The sequence below is a fragment of the Protopterus annectens genome, chromosome 1.part0, assembly GCF_019279795.1.
Source record: "Protopterus annectens isolate FY-2018-M chromosome 1.part0, PAN1.0, whole genome shotgun sequence".
Classification (NCBI taxonomy): Eukaryota; Metazoa; Chordata; order Ceratodontiformes; family Protopteridae; genus Protopterus; species Protopterus annectens.
In genome coordinates this window covers 843,367,502-843,391,902 of record NC_056725.1, presented here as the reverse complement: position 1 = coordinate 843,391,902, position 24,401 = coordinate 843,367,502, and the positions used below count along the sequence as shown (strand labels likewise).

General features: G+C 40.6%; 1 protein-coding gene across 1 annotated transcript in view; it reads left to right on the top strand.

Annotated features, from left to right (window-relative positions):
- The window catches only part of SYNJ2 (synaptojanin 2), a 1,514,156-nt gene that overhangs the window by 1,225,478 nt on the left and 264,277 nt on the right, over positions 1–24,401 (top strand). The gene's annotated exons all lie outside the window — the stretch shown is intronic.

Genomic DNA, 24,401 nt, shown 5'->3' with positions numbered 1-24,401 from the left:
GGAGGTTGTTAGTAAGGAGGTAGTCTGAGACCTGAGAGTGTATGCATCTCTCTAGTATTTTGGAGAGTGGAGAGAGAATAGCTATGGGGCGGTAATTGGTTAATTCTGTGGAGGGTCCGCCTTTGTGGAGGGGAATTATATGTGATACTTTCCAAAGTGTGGGAATGTAACTTTCTGACAGAGATCGGTTAATCAAGATGGATACTGGGTAGGCCAGAGCATCAGCTGCGATTTGTAGGTATTCACTTGGGAGGTTGTGTGCTGCTAATTTGGTGGGCTTAAGTTTAGTTAAGAGTTTTTTTATGTTGGAGGTAGGTACAGGAGAAAAAGAGAAGGCAGTGGGGAGATTACTAGTTGAAGGTATGGGTTGGAGGGGAGGGGGGTTGTGTTGTTTAGCTAGTGATAGTATGGTTTGTGTGAAGTGTGTGTTGAATGAGGTAGCAATATTTTATGAGGAGTGAGGGATGTTAGGAGGAGGGGTACTGACTTTACCTGGGTGGAGGATGGAGGTTATGGAGGACCAGAATTGTTTGGGGCTGTGTTGGGAGGAGTCTAGGGCAGACTGGTAATATTGGAATTTGTCCTGTTTTATTAGCATTTTGACTCTATTGCGTAGTTCTAGGAATTTCTGTCTAGTTGAGGGGGTATTGGTTTTGCACCAGTGCTCCCAGGCTTTATCCCTGTTTTTCATTTCTGACTTAGTGGATTTCTGTAGCCATGGGGAGGGTTGTGCTTTCGTTATGGAAAGTCTTATGAGGGCATGGTAATTAAGGATGTCCAGGAAGGTAGTATTAAAAAATTCAACTGCATCATCAAGACTGAGGTACTTTAGAGGATGCCAGTTACATTCTTTGAGGGATGAGATGAATGTGAGTGGGTTAAAGTTTAGTTTTTTACGTATTTAACGGTAGATGACAGGTTTAGCTTGGTATAGGTATTTTTTGAGTAGGAATGTTGGGGAGTGATCACTGAGGCTATCTGATAAGCAGCCTGTTATATATGACTGGGGGCTCTTACTGACTAGTATCCAGTCCAGGGTAGTGTGCTTGCTGGAGTTTTTATTTATCCTGGTTGGCGACTGGACTAGTTGGGTGAAGCCATGAAGGTTTACATGATGGGTTGGATGCTTGCCAGAACAGGACTGCCAGTCAATATTGAAATCACCTAAAATGATTTTCTTGGGGGAGATGGTGGGTAGACCAACTGAGGAGGTTTTCTAGTGGAGAGATGTTTTGGCCAGGTGGAAAGTAGCATCCAGTTATGTTGATGGTTTTGTTTTGGTTTATTTTGAGGTTGGTATATATTATTTCTTCATTGCCTATATATTATATTTAAATATATTTAAATAAGGGGTGGGTGGCAAAGTCACCTTCATGTGGGTATATGGGAAGGCAAGAAAAATATCTTTTATAAACCGTTTTATCAAATTGAAGGTTTGACCATTTCTTCTCGCTGACTGTGTCAGCTAGCCCATCCTAGAGAAGGAAATGTCACTCAGTATCTGCAAGTGGAAGTTTGCAGGCACAGGATGTCGGTAAATGAGTGAGGGCATGAGCTTGCTGCTATCATGTAAAAATTATTGTCATTGTAGGCTTTCACTGTGAACTGAGTGGTCTCATCAGAATGGGGTTAACTCTAGCTAAAAAAAAATCCTACCTCTCACCTGAATGATATGTGGGATGGCTTCTGATATCTATGTTGTGGTCTGGTGGTTCCCAGGTATTGGAACAGTTGGGGTCCAGCTTTAAATAAGGATGGCACTAGTTGGGAGTGAAGAATCCTGATTCTGAGGCCATTTAGGCAAGTCCTGCACCACTAGAATCAGGACTGTGAATTGAAGAAATTGCAAGGGTAGATGACTGATTATTGGAGGAAACAAAGCGCACCCTCATGGCTGCCTGATGATGACCATCCAGGATACTTCAGTAAATGTTACTGAGCACAGAATAGGAAAGACTGATCTACCCATTTTACAAGCTTAAGAGATACGTATGTTGCAAGGGATGACTTCACTATTTCCAGATCATGAAAGTAATTCTTAAACACTTAAGCTTTTGTAAGGGAAAACAAGTGGTTACCTGAAGTAGGTAGCAGGCAGAAACACCACTGAATCAGTTCTGATGTCAGACTTGACAGAAGTTATTTGGACAGATTATTAGCATTGATATTTGTGGGCTTATCAGCAATGCTATCATTTAATTATAACTGATGTATATTTTAGGAATCCCATAAAAAAAAAAAAAAAAAAACAGGTACATTCTACCTCATCCAAAATTGTTGCATTAGTAATGGACTAAATCCTCTATCTGTCTGCATTCCTAAGCCCTTCAGATCACAGAGCGCGACACTTCTTAATAATAACTAGCAGAAGCAGTGTTTGAGTAACTTAGTCATTCATCAGAGAGGAAGAGATGCACTTAGGCCACTGATTAATATTATTAAAGAATGATTCATGGTCAACATAAGCAAGGCAGTCAGAATTGTAAATGTCAAAGGCATCTCCTGAAGGAGTAAGTTTGCACCATGCTGTGTGGATGCAGAAGTGGAGGAGCCACCCTACAGCTGGAATCATCCCAGCACAAGCCTCATGTTTACAGCTTTGGTAACAAGTTGTCTTCAGTGTCCTAATTAATTTACAAGCCAGATCAACTAGGGAGATAACGAAAGACTGTCACCAGAGAGACAAAATTAAATAATATACATATGCCAAGAGACAGGCCACATATACATATGCCAAGAGACAGGCCACAATGCACAGTGATGAAGTGGGGAAATCTGTGTTATTAATTCAAGTGGGCCAGAACATGCAAGCAGACACCTTCTGCTATCCTGATCAAGGTTTCTATTATCACCTTAAAAAATAACAAGCATACCTTGATAAAGCAATGCTTTCTTTTGAAACCCTTTTACAATGACAGCAGTGATGTGGCATTGCTACATGCTGCTACATATAAACTTGTTTTTGAACAAGGCTGTGTTCCTGACCATGTTGATGGTAGCAAGCAAAGTTGTGATCAGGTTCTCCAAGTGGTTGACAAGGACATTATGAGATTGCAATGGTATGTTTTAATCTCTGTGCATGTTTTCCACATATGGAATAAAGCTGATTCTGGGTCATAATATCAGTCACTATTTTATACATTGATTTTGATATTTCATTGTGATTGTTTTATTCCTTTGCAGCCTTGCCAGCGTTCAAGTTTCGAAATGTTCTACTGTTTAGTTACTATTTCCTTATACCCTCAGCTGTGTTCAAATTTTTTTTTTTTTTTTTTTTTTTTTACTATTACTGTATAAGACTGATACATGATTGTAACTGAACAAGTAAAATTAAAAGGTTTATTTTTTGTTAAGTAAGCTGTAATAAAACAAGGGGACACTGTTGAATTGTAGTAAGGCTGATGGGATGGCAGCCTTCTTTCAGACAAAATTAAAAGCATGCTAGTGGATGTCAGTTTGGTGGCATTCTCTGTAAAGTTTCATCCTCAGTCATTTAAACTAAGTACATTCAGTTTCATGACTGCCTGTCTGTTTCGTGCATTGGGCAGGCTTGCTTGTACTGTTAACATTCAGAATAGCAACTTTTAAGTCCCTTTACACACTGTCCGCTAGGTCAGATTACATCAGGCCACCAGTGAAAGAGTTAATTGAATGTTGATTGGTCTTATGCACAAATTTCTCTTAATTAGTGGATGACTTTTGGTACTAATAGGGTAAGGCAGTGTTTCATGGCATTGTTTATATATTGTATATTAGTATAGTTCTCATGAAGCAAATTAAGCTTTTGGTTCATTAATTTAAATAGTCTGCCCCTGCTCTTTTTAAAGTACATTTAATGTAATTTTAATGACAAGTTGTGTGCTCTGCTCTTACCACAGATTATCAGAGGTAAGATTGCACTGCATGTGTTTCGAATTATCCTGCCCCCCCCCAAAAAAAAAATAATTGTCAAACGCAAATACATTGAAACTGGCAAGAAAAAAAACTGCTGTTTCACGCTGTTGATCAAGTAGTGCTTCCTGCATCTGAAACCTTCAGTTTTAACTTGCAAACCTCCCTGAAATTGATAAAATGATTTATGTGTCTCTGCACTTATTTTAAATACATTTGCATTTTGCATTTATTAGCTTTGTCTCACCTTCTATAAACATAAAAAGATCACCAGTTTCATAATATCAAGATGTATAGCAACAATGCAAGAAAAAGCAATCGGCAAAGTAGTCAAACATCAGTTACATTTAGCACATCTTGTAGATAATGAGTTCATTCTGGTTAAAGTCAGTAAATACATTGGTAATGTTTATAAATGCTATTGTGTCATCTGTCAATCTACAAAACTGATATTTGTATTCTGGGCTAAAAAAATGTGAAAACTATATATATTGCTAATAGTAACTTTTAATATTAATAATACATATAAATTATGTTGAATATTAATGTTAATATTAATAGTTCATTTTAACTGGAAATCGTAATGATCACATTCTTGTGCAACCTGTACACCAAAACTGACAATTATTATGCATAATCGTAGAAAGCAATGATTGTATAATAGTAACTTGAGAGAAATAATTAGTACAGCTAATTGCCACATTGCACAGAGCCATCATTAAACACAATGCACCCATCAAAAGAACTGAGTTCTCGAAATCGAAATGCTGAATAAAAGCTAATGTTATACTGGAGTGCCTAAAAAGTGCATGTGCTGATATTTCAGTATCTTCAGGTATTATTTTTTTATTTTGCATAATAAAAATAACTTATAAGCTTGGCCCAATGGTGCAGAAGGAGCATTCTTTAAGTGACACAGGTGGCCTAGGTTCACTGAATAACCTTGCATCATGGGCTGCCCAGGTGAAGGAATAGGTGGCCAATGGACAATTTCCCTTTCTTCAGGAAGGCATGAAGGACTCATCTTGCCACCCTTTCAAACTGCTGATATTGCTGAAGCAAAACAGAAAAACCTGGTTAAATGGGAGAACATGATGGTTCCGGTCACATGGAAGCATACGTCCACAACTATCTAAAGATCTTTGAATGTGTTCATAACTATCTCAAGACAGTTGTGTGTTGACAAACATCTCAAGACCTTTGGATGTCAAGTTTAGTTGAGAGGTGAGAATGGTTAGGGCATAGCTGTGATAAACATCTTTCCAGTCTTGTAGTGTAGCAGGCTTGAGTTGCTGTCCATCTCATTGACTAGAGAGAGAGAGAGAGAGACCGACAGGATGAATGGACACCAAGAGTGGATGTTAGCTCTAGAATATAATTTCAGTCAGTGGCAAGACACAAAATGTAAAAATAAATAACTTGCTGAAGAACATCATAATTATAGTTTCAACTTTTTTTTAGAAACTGTGTTGATTATAGAATAACATGCTAGGATAGTTGTAATTTCTCTGTAAAATAATTTTCTACCTATTGCATCAGTATTATGATCTACCTCACTATCCTGAAGACCGTTGCTTTAGCTTTTGACAGATGCTTTTAATTTTAACAAATAGTCTTATAACAAATGTGTTCATTACAAAAAAATGTCGTCCTTCATAGCTGAGATGGCCGGTCTCAGGCAGTTTACTGCCACTTACTGTTAATGAGTCATCATTAAACATAATGGCCTTATTATGGCCAGTAAGCAAATTAATTATAAATAATATAAATACTAAGGAGCTTATAATTATTCTTGAACAGTACCACTGTGTGAAGTTCTTTTATCAGATTTTAGTCTTCTCACTATTGTGTAACATTGTCTAATTCGTGAACCAATTGTCATACCATTTAATGGTATCAATGGAGTGATTAAACTTAATCAGGAAACCTATCAGATTATGATTAACAGAGGTAGTTGCCCTGGATGGGTCTAGGAACATACGATGAGATAATATCCTGTGTTCAGAAAATGTTACCTATTATGAATGAACATTATCAAGGCAGACATGCTCTTGTGCCTGCAAACAAGCAAGCCTTCTTTTGATCAGACATTATGCTTCTGGGGGGATTAACCTCAAGGGTGCTTTATGCTCTTTTTAAACAAGAACATCTTTATTAAATTATCACTTATGACATAGGCAATCATACATTTACATAAATGAAAACAAACCATATTGTTGCAAACATTATACATCACTTGTAAGCTACCCAATCGTTGTCAGTCAAACATTACACAACTCATTCAAATCCTGCCTTCTTTTAAACCTCATTCCTCGCCGGTATGTATTGTTTCCACAATTCACATTTTTTCCTATGCAATTTGCTCCTACTCTTTTCTTAACATCCTAATTCCAGTTGTTTTATCTCTGTTGCTATATTCACTCCAGTGTAGCTGCTTTTGTGGCAGCCGCCATAATTAAACTCAGCAAGGTCTTACTATGTCTAGGCAATTCTGATTCTGTACCATAGCTCAGAAAAAAGACTTCTCTAGTTACACCACTTTGCTCAATCCAGTATCCCAGATAGAGTAGTCTGCAGGGCATCTTTAAAGTCTGCCAACTTATTACACTCCCAGAAAATATTTATTTATTTATTTTACATTTGTTGACCGGGAAAGTCCAACTGGATACAGGTCCTTTTTCAGCAGGGGCCGGGGAAAAAGCTCTAGACATACATAGAACAAACAATTATATAATTGCATAATTAGATATAAACAACGTTTGCAAATTCAGGGCAGTGATACATACATTAAAAGGATATTAAATGTCAAACAGACTCACATAGTAGCAGAACTAGCAGATTACAGGCATAACAGCTAGAATGCAGTCAAGCATGGCATGAAGTCCTCTTTTAGCACTTGATTATAGGTAAGAGTTAGTCAGGAATAAAACAAGTACATAGCCAACACTTTTTAAAGTACTGAATTAGACTTGTTTTGAATTGAGTTAGAGAGTGGTCTGAAGAAAGGTCAGTAGGAAAAGAGTTCCATGTTTTGCCAACAGAGTTGGCAAATAGAGATTGCCCAGCTGAGTTGTTGGTTTTGAAAATTTGAACTAGTAGTCTGTCAGATGACCAAAGTGTCTTGAGGTTACTTTAGGGGGTGATGAGGATTTTGAATACAGACGTAATTTCTGGGGTGGTAGAGAACTTTGTGTGCAACAATTAGTTGGTTAACCTGAAGCAGGTTAGGCAGTTCAAGCCACCCTAGCTGATTTAGGTTAAGACAGTGATGAGTTCTATAGGCTGCACCAGTAGCAAATCTAGCAATGTGATTATAGCAGCTTGAAAGTTTAAGGTCAGTTTTTCTCAGGTTTATGAATAAAGGGGAGTCATAGAGGAGGCTGGAGAGTAGCAATTACAGTTCTAGTTAATGGCGTTAGGAATGCCTTAATCCTGTATAGTGAGCCAAGTTTTTTATTAACTGTTTTAACAGTTTTATTAATATACATATCAAACTTAAGGTTATTGTCTACTATTACCCATAAGAGTTTAGCAGAGGGATTTGGTGAAATAATGGTGCTGTTAGACTTTAAAGTAAAAGTTGGTAAGGAAGACCTACGAGTGGGGGAGAAAAGCAGCAGCTTGCTTTTGTTGGGATTTAACATGAGATGACAATTAAGGAGCCAGTTTTCAACTGTGTTGAACGTATTTTGGGATGAAGTCTGCAGATCTATTGGGGAGGTGGCCTAGCATATTAAAGTGGACTCATCTGCATACTGAATGCATGTTGCATTTAGGATGACTGTATACATGTCATTAATAAAGATGGAAAATAAAAGGGATCCTAATATGGAGCCTTGGGGGACTCCGAGGGTGATGGGTAAAAGGGTAGTTTGTCCTACCATAGGACAGCCTGTTGTCTACCACTGAGATAAGATTGAAACCATTGAATGGTGTAGTCATCTAGGGAGATGGTTTTCAAAGTATGTATGAGTAGTTGGTGGTTTACCATATCGAAGGCTTTGGAAAGATCAAGAAAGATGGCTGAGGAAACGTTATTATTGTTGCAGTATTGGTTTATGACATTGGAGAAGGAGAGGAGAGCCGAAGTGGTACTATGGAATGGTCTGAACCCATGTTGAGAGTTAGCCAAGAGATTGTTCTGGGTAAGATAATTCAGTAGTTGTTTATGGATGCATTTCTCCATAATTTTAGCCAGGGGTGATAGAATAGCTATGGGTCTGTAATTTGACAGTTCAGTGGAGCTGCCCCCTTTATGGAGTGGAATAACATGGGATATCTTCCAGACAGAGCAGATGGAAGCTTCAGATATGGTTCTGGTGATCAGGATGGGGATGGGGTATGCTATGGCATCTGCAGCTTTTTGTAGATATTCTGCAGGGAGGAGATTCGCAGATAGGGTGGATGGTTTTAATTTCTTAATTAGTGTTCAGACTAGTGAAGTGGAAACTGGTTGAAAGTTAAAAGGAGAGCTGGGAACTGGGTATGGTGGCTATCGGATTTGGGCAGCCAGGGGTAGTTGGCTAGCTAGGTGCTGGATTGTTTCTGTAAAGAAACTGTTAAAGGTATTGGCAGCTTCTGAGGGTTTTTGGTTAGTAGCCAAGGGGGTAGGAGTGGTAGATTGTCCTGGGTGAAGAAGTTTATTTATACCTGCCCAAAACTTTTGAGGTTTGATGTGATAGTGTTCAATCTCGCCGTTTGTTCTTACACATGGGTTCGGAGCCGATCCTCGGCTCCGTGCCGGCCTCTTGCAAGCTCTGCATCGAGAAGAAGCTCGAGACAATCTAATACCCACAATCCCCCTCTGCCTTTACCTCAGATCTAGTTTGCCGCTGCTGCATTCGCATCGTTGGGAGCTAGCTCGAAAGCTAAGATATAACTTATTTGTTATATTTTATTAGATTTTCTATTTCTATTTGATGTTTCAGTATTATACTGTATGATTGTGTTGTGGTCTGGTTGATTTCTTGGTACCGTTAACTAGTTTTATCGGTTAGATATTTTTCGGGGCCTACAACCCTTCATAAATTTAATAATATTTGAGGAAAGAAAAGTCTCTTTATACCGGATTTGACAATTTTTTATCGGATTTGACAATCTTTAACGGATTTGACTGCATTACTGGACTTGTCTCTTTTTTCTATAATGTCTGATAAGGTGAAGTCAGGTTTCAAGCGTTGTCAGTGTGGCCAGAAAATGTCAGTGACACTTGCAAGAGGACTGCTCCATCTGTCACTCTTTTAGTGGGAGGGTCATGACAGATAGACGCAGGAAACTAATGGACAGAGGTCTGTTGAAACCTTCTTTTCAGGAGGCTCTGGATGCTTCTGACCAGGCATCGAAGTCCTCTAAGGAATCAAGACGCCGGAGCCCAAGTCATCGGCTCTGAGCTCTTCAGCAAAGGTTAGATCACCGTTCCACAGACTTCGGGCCGAGTGTTCAACTGGTATCGGTTCCTGAGCCTCGAGTCTTGGAACCGTGATGGAGCTCCCTCGACCTTATTGAGGTCGGTCCTTCGACCCGCTCTTCCTCCAAACGATATCGATGTGGATCGCATGGTGCAGAAGTTATTGGAGCATTCGCCCTCTCCAAACTTATTTCGGTTTCCACCCAGTTGGTGTCGAAACTTGAAGGCCTCCCTGTATCTCCATCCATTCCTCCTCCGAGACCGATTCAGTCTTTGGAGCCGGAAGAGGCTGATCTACTGATTGTGGAGCCCTCGGTCCAGAGCCGCCCTTTTCTCGGTCTGTTCCTGAGTCGAACCGACGCTTTCAGTTCCGACTGGCCTCGGCGCGGATCGAGATTCTTGAACCGGGGACTCTTCGATGGACCCGGAGCGCTCGACCTGATGAGGAAGGTGTTGTCTACCCAGACAACCACATCAGTGGAAGCAACCTCTCCTCCCCATAAAGGGCTATCTTCATCTGCACCCACGGCCACATCCAAGCGCTGGGCACCAGTGTCTCAGCCAAAGTCCCTAGGAAAAGATTGTGTAAGAGGAGACACTTGGATTCTCCACAGGAATCCTTGACATCTGATACTGACTTAGATGAGTCAGAGGGGTCCCCTAAGTCACCTTCGAAGATGTCTCTTTTCGGACATATTGGAGATCCTGAAACAGAGAGGTGACTGGCAGTCCCTTCCCCTTTTGAGGATGAGTCAGTTCTGCTGAAGGCATTTGGTGCTCGCCTTCTTCCTCCTGGGTCACTCCGCCTTGACGAACTAATGGAACTAATTGCTCGAGGCTCCTGACACAGTGGAACCAGTTCCAAGGAAACCTAATAAATACATCACGGCACCTCAGGACAAGTCTACCTAACAAAAGGAGTTCCAGTAGACGCTATGGCAGTGGCAGCAGCAAAGGAGATGTCGGAGTCTTCTGTCCATCCTCCTAATAAAGATTCTAGGACGATGGATAGATACTTTTTAGTTCAGCGGCTTTTCCATGCGATCCCTGAACTATTTGACCCATTTTACACGTCTACAGAGGGATCTAGTCAAAGAGTTGGGAGATACCCTCCAGGGTACTACAGATGCAGCTGTCTCCGAAAAGTGACAGCGCAACTTAATACCCTTACATTGTTAACTCGTCCATGAGGCTGATTTTAGGGCAGCAGCTTCAGCGATTGCTCTTCGCAGACAATCCTGGATGCGCTGCGAAGCCTTCAAGTCTTCCTTTACTAACGCGGTGCCACTCTCTTTGGCCCCAAAGTAAAGGAGACCCTTACCGGTGTGAACAGGAGGGAAAGACTCTGTCTGCTGTCGGAGTCCGTTTTTCCACCCCAACCAGACCGCAAAGGGCAACGTGGTGGAAAATGTGGTTTCGAAACCCCAAGGATCTTTCCCAGGCACACAGGAGACCCCTCTAGAGGCAGAGGAGGGGTAGAGGTGGAAGAGCGGCAGAGGGGTCCGCAACATCAAGGTGACAGGGAGACACTCCTGGTAAACCTTTCCAGCACTCCTGAGAGGAGGCCCGACTGTCCTGCTCTGGAGGCAGTCGGGTCGCTACCCTCAGGCCTGGCAAAATTTAACTACAGACGAGGGTAAAAGCGTGGTTACCAGAGGTTACAACATACCCTTTCTATCTCATCCCATTCCAAAGAAAAGACTCCCAGATGTACCCCCATCTAGAGCCAGCAGCCATAGAAATTTCAAAGCTGCTAGAAAAAGAGTCATCCAACCAGTCCCAGCAGACCAACAAGGATTTTTAGTTCCAAAGAAAACAGGGGACTGGAGGCCCATTCTGGACCTAAGCTACCTCAATACCTTCAAGAAAAGTTCAATGGTCACGCTTCAATCGATCCTTCCATTCTTACAGAAGGACGAATGGATGTGCTCAATAGATCTAGAAGATGCATACTACCACATCAAAATGGCCAGGGCATCCAGAGATCATCTGCGCCTGGCTGGGGCCAGTCACTTTCAATTTCGAGCCCTGCCCTTTGGTCTGACCTCAGCCCCAGGGTCTTCACCAAATGCATGGCAGTGGTAGCCCTTTCTGCCACCACCCAACTATTACAGGCCAGAGACTTTACTCTTCAACTGTGTGTTCACCTAGGGATTTCCAAATCCTTACTTCAGCCATCACAAAATATCTTGTTCATAGGAGCAGAATTAAACACACGTCAGTTGATTCTGAGGCTTCAGAAAGGATATTATCACTTCAGACTCATATTTCTACTCTTCTCAAGGAAATCTCCTGCAAAACTAGTACTGAAAGCTCATGTCAGCCTCCCTATTGCAATACCCTTGGGAAGGCTGCACATGAGTCATACAATGGCTGCTGTTTGCACAATGGTCGTTTCAACAACTACCTCTAACACACGAGATTCTTATAACAAAGACATGCAAAACAGATCTAAACTGGTGGCTTCAAACGTGCAACCTTTCCAAGGGGAGACGGTGACCACGGACGCTTCCCTGATAGGGTGGGGGGGCATCTTTCAGGGACAGACAGTCCAAGGCGAATGGACCAATTTGGAGTACAATCTGTACATCAATGTTCTAGAGTTGAGGGCAGTGTTTCTAGCTGCAACACTTTGCTCCCCTTCTTCCTCTGGGAACTATTGCAGTTCAGACGGACAACATGTCTGTAGTCTGGTACATAAACAAGCAAGGGAACCAAATCCTATCAGCTATCAAGAGAGGCCATGAGAATCTGGCAGTGGGCGGAGTCCATAATAGCAATGCACATCCCGGGTCATCCAACGTCATAGCCGACAGGCTCAGCAGAGCAATTCTGTTACAGTGGTCCCTAAAACAATCAGTAGCGATCTGTTTGCCTCCAATGAACGCCAAATGCAGGAGCTACTTTGCCCTACTACCTCCAGGGAAGTCCCCAACTGGTTCACGATTGGATTTCCTCCATTTCCTCTGATATCAAACTTTCTCCAGCAAGCCAGGGACCTACACAGGACAATAATCCTCATTGCCCCATTCTGGCCTCGTCAAATTTGGTTTCCCTTCCTGAAGATACACTGCATTCGGGGACCCTGGATTCTGGACCCAGAGCCAGACCTATTGACTCACTGGGTTCCCTGTCCCTCCATCTAGCAGCTTGGCTGCTCCAATTCAACTTAGCCAGGTCTGATCTTTTGTCACCAGCAGTCCAGGATATATTGGTGGCTTCCCATAAAGCTTCCACTACTAAAACATATGCTAATTTGTATTCTGGGCTTAATACACACCATGTGGATCCTTTTATAGCTCCTTTGAATAAGATATTAGAGTTTTTAACGGACTTATTCCATCAGGGTGCTTCTCCTGCTACACTAAGAGTTCAATTGGCTGCCATTTCAAATTTCCATGTGGAAGAATGTGGAGCTCCTGTTATGGCTCACAGACTTTGAAAAGCCTTTTAAAAGGGTTAGACCAACCTTGGAGTCTAAACTTGTTGTTATCTAAATTAATGTTGCCCCCTTTGAACCTGCCTCTTCTTGCCCATTAAAATTTTTGTCCTGGAAGACTCTCTTTTGGTAGCCATTACTTCCGCTAGGCGAGTATCTGAACTTCAGGCTCTCTCCATCAAGCACCCTTATTTGATCTTTCACTCTGACAGAGTTTCTCTTCAACCAATTCATCCTTCCTCCCTAAAGTGTGTTCTATTAACAATATTAATCAGTCCATTGAATTACCCACTTTCTTCAAAACCACTCCAACAAAATGGAGTATATGTTACACAAATTAGATGTTCACAGACAGCTAAGATTTTACTTGGATAGAACAAAAGATCACAGAAAAACTGATCAACTCTTTGTGGCTTTTGCTGATAGCAGGAAAGGACTTGCAGTTACCAAAAGAACTCTTTCTAAATGGTTAACGGATTGTATAATCTATATTCTTCAAATCAAACCTTTGCACAAACCCAAAGGACATTCCACAAGGTCAGTGTCTACATCTTTGGCTCATGCACTGCTACTTGGTCTAAGCCACATACATTTATTTCTCATTATAAGGTAGACAAGGTTTCTAGGGACAGGGCAACCTTTGGTTCCACTGTGCTCAAGAACCCGTGAGTTCCTCAGGAACAAGGAGCTAGATTGAACACTATCACATATAGCCATGTGGAGTGTTCATCTCGCCTTTGTTCTACAGCCCCACCCTCCCACCCTTAGGAAGAACGTTCTTTGATGCCTGGCCAGGGGCATTCTGCTGCTGTTGCAATGTTGTGTACATAGTTGGCATATATATTTATATATGTCTATTTGGCTTATATATACAGTTATGTATAGATTCTTTCTGTGCATATGTGATGTAAGCATGAATGTGCTCTCTCTGTAGATTGGTTTGCTTGCAAACTAGATCTGAGGTAAAGGCAGAGGGGGATTGTGGGTATTAGATTGTCTCTGCAGAGCTTGCAAGAGAAGCACGGAGCCGAGGATCTGTAAGAACAAATTTTGGTGTTTCTGTTGTAGATGACAATAATAGTTTTTTTTGTCTAATGTAATGGATTTTGTTGTGTTATTCCTTACCTGTCTAAATCTAAGTTGATCCATGGGGGGTTTTGTGGCATGCAAGGTGGTCCAAGCCTTATTTCTAAGTAGGATTTTTTTTGTCTGGTTTCTTTTGAAAGCCATGGAGCAATTTTTGCTTTGGTTCTAGTAGAATGAGCTGGCGCATGGGTGTCCAGGATGGTTAGGAATTTGGTATTTTTACAGCTTTTTCAAAGTGGTAGTTGACCAATTACATAATTTGAGTTCATTTTGGAAATTATTGGAGTTGAAATTCTTATTGTTCCTTATTGTTTTATAAGTGGGTTGGGATATCAGCTTTGTGCCTGATTATATAGGTAAAAAAGTGATCACTTATGTCATCAGGTAGGGTCCCTGTCTTGTACTTGTGGGGACGAGTATTCAGTCCAGGGTACTTTCTTTATTGTTGGGTTTACTGATCCTAATGGAGGATGGTATGACATTTGTAAATCCATAAAAGTTTATATGGAGAGTAGGAGGTTCAGAAGAACAGGTGTTCCAGTCTATGTTGAAGTCCCCAAGAGCAATGGTTTCTTGTGGATAGTTACTAGACAGCCAACATAGAATATCTTCTAGGGTATTAATATTATTACCTGGGGGAATATAAACACAGACTATATATATACATTTATTCTTATTAATATGTAGCTTAGTGATAAGAATTTCAGCATTGTCAACTCAGGGAGATTGTGTGGCGTCATTTGACACCTCAAGCATAGATTTATAAAGAACAGCAACCCCACCTCCCTTCTTATTGGTACGGTCGAACCTTAGAATGTTATAACCTGGTGGAATTACCTCATTGTCTGAAGAGGAAGGTTTAAGCCAGGTTTTATTAAGACATATTATATCCAGGGAAAGAGCGTCTAAGAGGGCATGAAGGTGCTGAATCTTATTATTTACACTTCTAATGTTTAGATGACTAACCAAGAGTGAGTTTGGAGGTTTGTTTAGAGTGTGTATAGTAGTGGGACAAGTAGAGTTGGATCTAGAGTCGACAGATGAGGTTGGGCCAGGGTTTGGGTTGATGTCTCCAGCAATTGTGAAGTTGCATTGTAATTTTATTGTGAGCTTCAAGAATTTAATTATTAGATTTTGGTATCTTTTGGCTTTGGGGTTGATATATCTGGTTCTAATGGGTTGGAGGTGTCTAATAGGTGGGGAGTTAGGTGTGTGGGGATTTATTAAGTGATCACTTATGTGGTACTATAGGAGTGGTGGTTTGGACTCTTGGGTAGTGGAAACCTAGGTAGTTATTATATTCATAGGCTGTGAGAAGGTATGAGATGAACATCAGAGGTATTAGAGAATATATTAGCAATATTTTGAGTGGTGTCATTGCAAGTAGCAGAGGCAGTATATAGATATTGATTTGTATCCAGGTCAGGTAAGTTAGATGAGGTAAGCATGGGAGCGTCTTTTTAATGACTTGGTTATTGTTGATTGGTTCTAGAAAGTGGGGGTGGGATTTTAGTACTATAAATTTAGCACTACTGGTGGCAGGTGGGAATTGGGGGCAGGGCAGAGTGGGGCTTAACCAATCATTGCAAGTAGCAGAGGCAGTATATAGATATTGATTTGTATCCAGGTCGGGTAAGTTAGATGAGGTAATGACTTGGTTATTGTTGATTGGTTCTAGAAAGTGGGGGTGAGATTTTAGTACTATAAATTTAGCATTACTGGGGGCAGGTGGGAATTGGGGGCTGGGAGGAGTGGGGCTTAACCAGACCACGAGGTATTTTTAGGGTCTGTGTATGCTTCGGAAGTACAGTAGAGGTTTAAAGTAAGTTAACCTTTTTCTTTTTATTTTAATTTGGACTTTAGAATATTGTTTTAGATTTTTTTGGCTATATAAGTATTTTGCCTTTTTAGCCCACTGGTAAAACATTAGTGTTCTTAAGCTAATTTTTTGGCTTTAAGAGTATTTTATGTTTTAGCCCACTGGTAAAACACTAGTGTTCTTAAGCTGGTTTTCAGCTGGTGTTTCAAGTTTAAGGGCTAGGGTCTTTAGAAATATAGTTATAGTACCAGGTATACTTCTAGGGTTTGTAATATGTTCTCAATTACCTCTTTCTTTCGTATCACATGTCCAACATTTGCTGTCTACCTATGGAAAAATTCTCTGGAATTTATTTCAGGTATAAAAATATCTATGTAAACATTTCCGAGAAAAATCCTAAATCTTCTCAATTTTCTTGCATATTTGGGAGACAAGCATATATCCCTCCATTGTTTCTGTGTGAATTGCTTATCCAGTCTCTCTTCCCAATCCTTTCTAACCTCCTTTTAATGATTCTTATAGTTATTGTGACACCCCTGCACTGACCCAGTAATCAAGGAGCGTCAGTCCTCACCACTAGTGACAGTGGGGACCGTACACACTGGGGGGATGGCAGGTATACACACAGTAAAGTGCAGTTTCACTTAAGAGCACACAGAGATCACAGTCATTCTGGGATTGGTTTCTCCCTCTTTATCTAGATCCCCAGTAAGACTCCCCACTGGCACAGCTATAGGGTTGAGATCTCAGCTGAGTGGTCAAACCAAGATCTCCAGTACCCTCTCTGTCCAACCAGTGCTTCATGTCCCTGGCCAAGTAGCTGACACACACACGCTCTTTGAGATTTGATTTATATACAAACGCACATGTGCGCACGCAAACAGGCACTCCTGGAAAAGACTGGCACAGTTTTGCTAGCTATGCCTCCTTCTGCCCAGACTATGAGGTAGTTCCGGCTGTCACCAGCCACTTTTTATCAGCCACTTCAACAAAGGGTGTCCAATCCTACTGTGCAATGTTACTATTAATCCAAATGGTGATTTGACCAAGCGCCAGGCTATTAAGAGTGGTCTGTACAGTGTTACCAAACAGATATGGAAGTACTCTAAGAGCTTAAGTATCTCTAGACAGACAAGCTACAATTGAAAGGTTTAAATATATTTAATAATAAATAATAAAAGAACAAGAGGATACTCAAGTAATCAGTTACATCAGAGTTCAAAATCACAGGAAATATTTAAAACAACATTGCAGGACAGTCTCAAATGAATAAAGAAAACATCTAAGCTATACTTTACTATATTCCTATCTGAATCTAAAATAGTTGCTATGCCCTAAAAACATGCTTACAGAACAACAAGCAGGCAGACGTGTTCTCGTTAGGTCAAAGACAAAATACAAAATACCCCTCTCTCTCTCTCTGAGAGTTCTTAAATTAATATCAAATATTACTGCTGGGTTAGTTTGGATGACATCACTTTGTCACCTGACTTTAGTTCCCAAGCTAAACCCCCATTGTCACAAACTACCAACATTTTACCATCTCCCTGTGGAAAAGACATATCTTTCAGATCTTTGCAACTGCTAGGAGACATACAACACTTACAAAACAATGTAGAAGGCACACTAGTTGTAGACATCCTGTCTCCTTGCTGCATTGAAACCAACTTTTATAGCACAATTATAAAAAATTTAATTTCAACTATTTTATTGAAGTTTTGTAAGTTAGCCCTCTATGTTCTAGTTCCCACTGTTAAAACATATACACTTACACATGTACAATAGTTTATATACATTTCTGCTCTAATCCAGCAGGGCACCCTGTGGTCACACATCCAGGCTCAGTACTCTACAAACCCTGTTCAACACACTTCTGTACCAGCAGTTTAATATACACATAACATACAGTTCTAATACATTTTTAAGACAAGCATATGAATCTTGTTGATATTCACAAATTACATATGATTATGTACAAAATTCCATATAGCTGTGCTGGCAGTATCTCCTTCTGTCACACTTCTATATAAATCAAGCTGGAAAAGGCAAACTAGTAACTTCAAAATGGAAAAAAACAGGATCCAACCAAGAGACACACTGAGGCACAATAAGCTAGCGCTTTCATCCACTTTTAATGATGTGAACTTCTTCAGAAAAATAATAATAACCACCTACCCATCTTTTAAATGATTCATTACAGGAAATGATGTCATAATCTGCACAGTCAATTAAATTTAAAGTAATAATACTATATAAAATAATTAATATAAATATAAAAATGTATATACATACATATAAATACTACATGTATAAGTGAATACAATATATCGGTATGTTATTACATACCTTATATTTATCTATATTTTAAAAAACATTTTATATTAATGACTTCATTAAGCCCTGGATATATATCAGCCCCAAAAAGGAGCTGCCAAAATGCTTCCTTCTGTTCTAATGTGTTGTCAATGTCACCACCAAACATTTTTTTCTCTACATAATCTAAAACAAAAAATTCTAATTTCTTAAAATCCGTGCAGGAAAGAGCATGTCTAGCTAAAGAATTGTTTTATCTTTTTCTTTATAGCTAGAACATGCTCATAAATTCTACGTTTTAAAACTCTTTTGTTTTACCTATATAGTAATTTCTGCATGTGGAACAAGTAACCATGTAGACTACATTTTCACTATGGCAATTAAAATATTTATTTGCCCAGAATGTTTGTCCCAAATGTTCTATAGTGATAAAGGACGAATTACACACGAACCTACATTGTTTACAGTCCTTGCATGCAAAAGTACCTTTTTTGTTACTAACTGATCTATCTTTATAAGTTTCTGACTTCTGAGAAGTTTCTAACTTATGTCTAATATTTGTCACCTTTTTGTATGTAAACTTTGGTAAATGACCCAAAGATATACTTAATTCCTTGTTACCTAAAATAATTCTCCAGTTCTTCTCAATAATTTCCTTTATACACCAAATTTCATTTACTATTGGCAGAGGGCTTAATGAAGTCATTAATATAAAATGTTTTTTAAAATATAGATAAATATAAGGTATGTAATAACATACCGATATATTGTATTCACTTATACATGTAGTATTTATATGTATGTATATACATTTTTATAGATATATTAATTATTTTATATAGTATTATTACTTTAAATTTAATTGACTGTGCAGATTATGACATCATTTCCTGTAATGAATCATTTAAAAGATGGGTAGGTGGTTATTATTATTTTTTCTGAAGAAGTTCACATCATTAAAAGTGGATGAAAGCACTAGCTTATTGTGCCTCAGTGTGTCTCTTGGTTGGATCCTGGTTTTTTCCATTTTGAAACTTCTATATAAATCATATTAATATTCACAAATGACATATAATTACTTACAAAAGTCCAGCTAGCTGGGCTGGCAGTATTTCCCTTTGTCCCACTCCCCCCCCCCCCAAAAAAAAAACTCAAGCTAGTTTTTCAAGTGATCCTTGAGAAACATTGCTTGAGAGGGTGAGCTTATCTGGGAATACCTTACCGCATTCCCCATCTTGAGATTCCAGCTGCTAGGCTACACCGTAGTAATTTGTGGTTTGGCTGGCTGACTCCCTGTGGCCATAGATTCCCCCTCAGACTCCTCCTGCTTTGTACTGCAAATAGTTAGCAGCAGGGCCTTCTTATCATGGTAAGGTTTTGTCATGTTAACATGGTGCAATTTGTGCCCTTACCTCCTGCCTAGCAATTCTGCCATGCAGTTAACATCAATGACCTTCCTTACCACCTTGAAGGGCCCCTCTCAAGCTGCTTGCAGCTTGTTGATTCTGATAGGAATGAGAACCATTACCTGCTGCCCCACAGCATACTCTCTAGCTCGAGCATTCCTGTCATACCAGACCTTTTTCTGCTGTTGGGCTTCTGCCAGGTTCTCCTGGGTCAAGCCCATGAGCTGCCTGAGCCTTGTCTTGAAGTTTAGGACATATGCCACAACAGACTCCTTGTGGGATTCACACTCACCCTCCCACTCATCTCAAATCAAGTTTAGAGGTCCCCTTGCCCTATGCTCATACAGCAACTCAAAGGATGAAAAGCCTGTGGATTCTTGGGGAACCTCTCTGTAAGCAAACAACAGATGGGGCAAATATTTCTCCCACTCCCTCTTAAACTAGTCTGCAAACGCCCATAGCATGGTCTTTAGTGTAGGGTTTAACCTCTCAATCAGACCATTAGTTTGGGGATAGTAAGGGGTGGTCTTTAGGTACTTCACCACACAGTGCTTCCACAGACAAACCAGCAGGTCTGACGTGAAATTGGCACCTCTGTCAGTCAGTATTTCTTTTGGGAAACCTACCCTGCTGAAAATGTCTAACAAAGCATTTGACACCTTTTCTGCCTCAATAGAAGACAGAGCCACCACCTCAGGGTATCTGGTAGCATAATCTACTACCACTAGGATATACTTTTTCCCTATAGAACTTGGGGTACTCAGAGGCCCCACAAGATCCATAACTACCCTCTGAAAATGCTCCTCAATCACAGGCAAAGGCATCAAAGGAGCTTTCACCTTGTCTTCTGCATTGCCTACTATTTGGCACTGCTCACAGGTCCTGCAGTACCCTGTTACATCTCTGGGAATCCCAGGCCAATAAAAGTTCTACATAATATGTCTTTTGTGCATTTTATGCCCGTATGACCTGCAACGTGAGTATCATGGGCTGTGGCTAGAAGTGCCAGATGGTAAGTTGTGGGCACTACCAACTGCTGTATTCACTCACCATCTAGCCCTCCCTCAGGGGTCCACTCTCTGTACAGTAACCCTTTGTCCCAGTATGCAGATTCCCCCTTCCCTTGAGAGTGAGTTGCCTCACTAGCTACCTCCCTCAGGCCTTGTAATGTAGGGTTTGAGGGAGGTAGCTGGTGAAGCAACTGACTCTCAAGGGAAGGGGGCATTAGTTGCCTCACTAGCTACCTCCCTCAGGCCTTGTAACGTAGGGTCTGAGAGCTGAGCCTGTCTCAACTCTCTCTTTGTAACCCTTCCCAGCTCCCCTTTCATAGGAAGTCTGGCATCCTCTTAACAGCGGTGCCTCGCTGTCAGCCTGGATACTACTACTACTCACCTCTGCCCTTGTAGTCACTCTGTCCAAGGGAACATTCTTACCTACAAGCAGCCGTGGTTCACCGTCAGTCTCACTGCTACAGGGTAGCGCCCTCCCTGAAGTAACTACCTCACCAGTTCTGGCTGCAAGTGTGTGGTCTGTCTGAGTTTCCCCTAGGCTACCAGAGCAACTTGCTTGTCTCCAATCCTGACTTCATGTAACTGCATGCACACAGGGTGCTACATAATCAAAAATCATTCCCTATCAGGATATCTGCAGGGATATCCTCAAACACACATACTTGCTTGCTTCCTTTTCCACCCTCCTGGTCAAGGTGAACCCTAGCCAAAGGTATTTGGAATGGGGTCCCTCCTAAAGCTCTGACTGGAGTAGACTGCCCAAACAAGTAGTGCTCCTTTTTAACCATTGCAGGCTTCACAATGGTTAGGTCAGAAGCTTTGTCTTTCTTAGCAGTGGCCTGTTGCCCATTTACTAGGATATAACCTCTTGTGGTAGTTTGGTACCCTTGTTGTCTCAAGACAACTTATTGCTGTCATTCTGTCATTCCCACTTACTGGCTGTCCCACCTTTTGTTCCCCACTTTGCCTCCATGGACAACGATATGCTACATGGCCCCCACTAGTTGCATTTAAAACATTTAACCCTTGGTCTTGGACTAGTGGCTTTCCCTACTAATGATGGACTCTGTTTGGGCAGTCTGGGCTGCCCACCATGAGTTCCCCTAGACCCAACAGTAGCACTGGGTATCCCTTTCCTGTGCAGTGATGCCCTGCCTGCTAGGTATAGATGTCCCTTTTTCTCCAGCTCCTCTGTGTGTTACATTCTCTATCTGCTAACCAGATTCTCATGTCCTCAGGCAAAGTGCTAAGGCCTTGTTCCCAGACCAAAAGGTCTGCCAACCCTTCAAAAGTGGCGACCTGACATCCACTAGCACACCTATGAAAATAAGTGCTTAATTCAGCAATATATTCACACACACTTTCATCTGCCTTGCTTCTATGCTCACAAAACATTTTCCTATAAGCCTCAGGTGTTAACGTAAAACATTCCAACAGACAATTTTTTTTAAACATTCCAACAGACAATTTTACAGTATTATAATTTAAGCAATCAGTATCAGACAATTTAGAAGAAGCAGTTACAGCTTTACCATGGAGCAAGGGGGTCAGGAAGTGCACCCACAGCCCTTGGTCAACATTATACTGTTTACATACCCTTTCAAACATATGAATAAAACTGTCAGAATTATCCCCCTCTGTAAATTATGGAAGAAATTTACTGACATTTGTTGCTTCTGGGGTTTCAGTTACTCCATTCCCCATTACCTCCATGACCCTGGCAAAGAGTTAACATCTCCTTCTCATGTTGCCTCTGCCTCTCATTCTCCTCAGCTTCCAGATGTCGCAGTCTCTCATTTACCTCAGCCTCCAGACTTCTCAGTCTCTCTGCTGCTTCTGTTTAAAAAGCTTGGCCTCTAGTTCAAGTCTCTTTAATGCCAGATGGATTTTTAGGTCTAATGTGGAAAGGTTGAACTGTCCATTTTCTGAGAGTTGAACATCTCCAAGGCCATCCTGGTTGTCCTCCTGACTGCTGATCTGTGATGCAGCTGTGCACAAGGCTGCAATAATTTCTGCTTTAGTCAGGTTAGCATGCACTAGTCCTTTAGCCTGGCACATCTCAGCCAACTGACTCCTTGTCAGCTTGCCATACTCCTCTGCTGACATGCTTGCCTGCTGTCCCTGACTACCTAAACTAACAAAAAATAAATAAAACAATTGTGATATGAAGCTCTGAATGTTCACTGTGTGTCTGATTGAGAGTACAAACACCTTCAGTGACCACTGTTTACAGGCTACAGGAATTCAATATCCACACCACTGGAAGCCAGTTAATATGTGATGTGGATATCCCACCACTGCCCACCAATTAATATGTGAGGCCCCTGCACTGGCCCGGTTATATGTGATGCCCCTGCATTTGCCCAGTAATAATGGAGCCTCAGTCCTTACCACTGGCAACACTGGGAAATGTACACACTGGGAGGATGACAAGTACACACACACAGTAAAGTGCAATTTCCCTTAAGAGCACACAGAGGTCACGGTCAGTCTGGGGCAGGTTTCTCCCTCTTTCTCCAGATCCCCAATAAGACTCCCCAGTGGCACAGCTATAAGGTAGTTCTGACTGCCACCATCCAGTCTTTATCAGCTACTTTAAGGCCCTTAAGAAAGGGTGTCCAGTCCTACTGTGTAATTTTACTGTTAATCTAAATGGTAGCTGGACCAAGCGCAAGGCTATTAGGAGTGGCCTGTACAGTGTCACCAGATAGATTCACAAGTATCTCTAAGATAAATATCTCTAGACAGACCAGCCACAATTGAAAGGTTGAAATATATTTAATAATACATAATAAAAGAACAAGAAAATACTCAATAAATAATCAGTTACATCAGAGTTCAAAATCACAGGAAATATTTAAAGCAACATTGCAGGACAGTCTCAAATAAATAAAGAAAACATCTAAGGTATACTTTACTATATTCCTATCTGAATCTAAAGGAGTTACTATGCCCTAAAAACTTAGTTGCAGAACAACAAACAGGCAGACGTGGTAAATGGATGTTCTTGTTAGATCAAAGACAAAATACAATATGCCCCCCCCCACAGAGTTCTTATATTAATATCAAATATTACTGCTGGGTTAGCTTGGATGACATCACTTTTGGTCACCTGAATTTAGTTCCCAAGCTAAACCCCCATTGTCAGAAACTAACAACATTTTAGCATCTCCCTGTGAAAAGTACATATCTCTCAAATCTTTGCAACTGCTGGAAGACATAAAACAATAAAGCACTTACAAAACAATGCAGAAGGTACCCTAGTTCTAGACATCTTGTCTCCTTGCCGCATTGAAACTAACTTTTATAGTTCAATCATAAAACAATTTAATTTCAACTGTTTTTATTTTATTCTATTTTTTATTTAACATTTGTTTACCGGGAAAGTCCAATGGGACACAGGTCCATTTTCAGCAGAGGCCCAAAGAGAAAAGCTCCAAAAATCACAAGAATGCATAACAGTACAAGAGTAGGTGAAAAATACAGAGAATAGTTTACAGCACTAAAATATGAACCATGCAATACAAAAACATAATTGAATTATTTACATATCATACAGTACAAAAATAATTGACTTGTTTACATAATGAAGACATTGCAGAATGGTTGATAAAAATGATGTATGTTTGTGCTAAACAGATGTCAGAGAAGCTATACAATATGCAATTAATTGATTCAAGTTAAAAAAACTTTCTGCTGACATATACACGGTCAACTACAGGCATATATTGTATATTAATTCAGTTGAAAGTAGTGGACATTTATAAGGTGTAGGCTGCTAAAATACTGTACATTAAACTAGCCAGGACCTGTACAAGAGCAGAGCCAAGTTTTGGTTGTGTGACATTAGAAGATTTTTTGAACTGAGCAGTAGAGTGGTTTGAGGTTACTGGGGATGGTAGTTTGTTCCATATCTTGGGAATGAAGTTTGAGAACAGTGCATCCCCGGCAGAGTTGTTTGCTTTGGTGGTGCTAAGTAGTAGTTTATTGCTGGAATGGAGAGAGCAATTGTTTGTATGTGGTAGTAGAA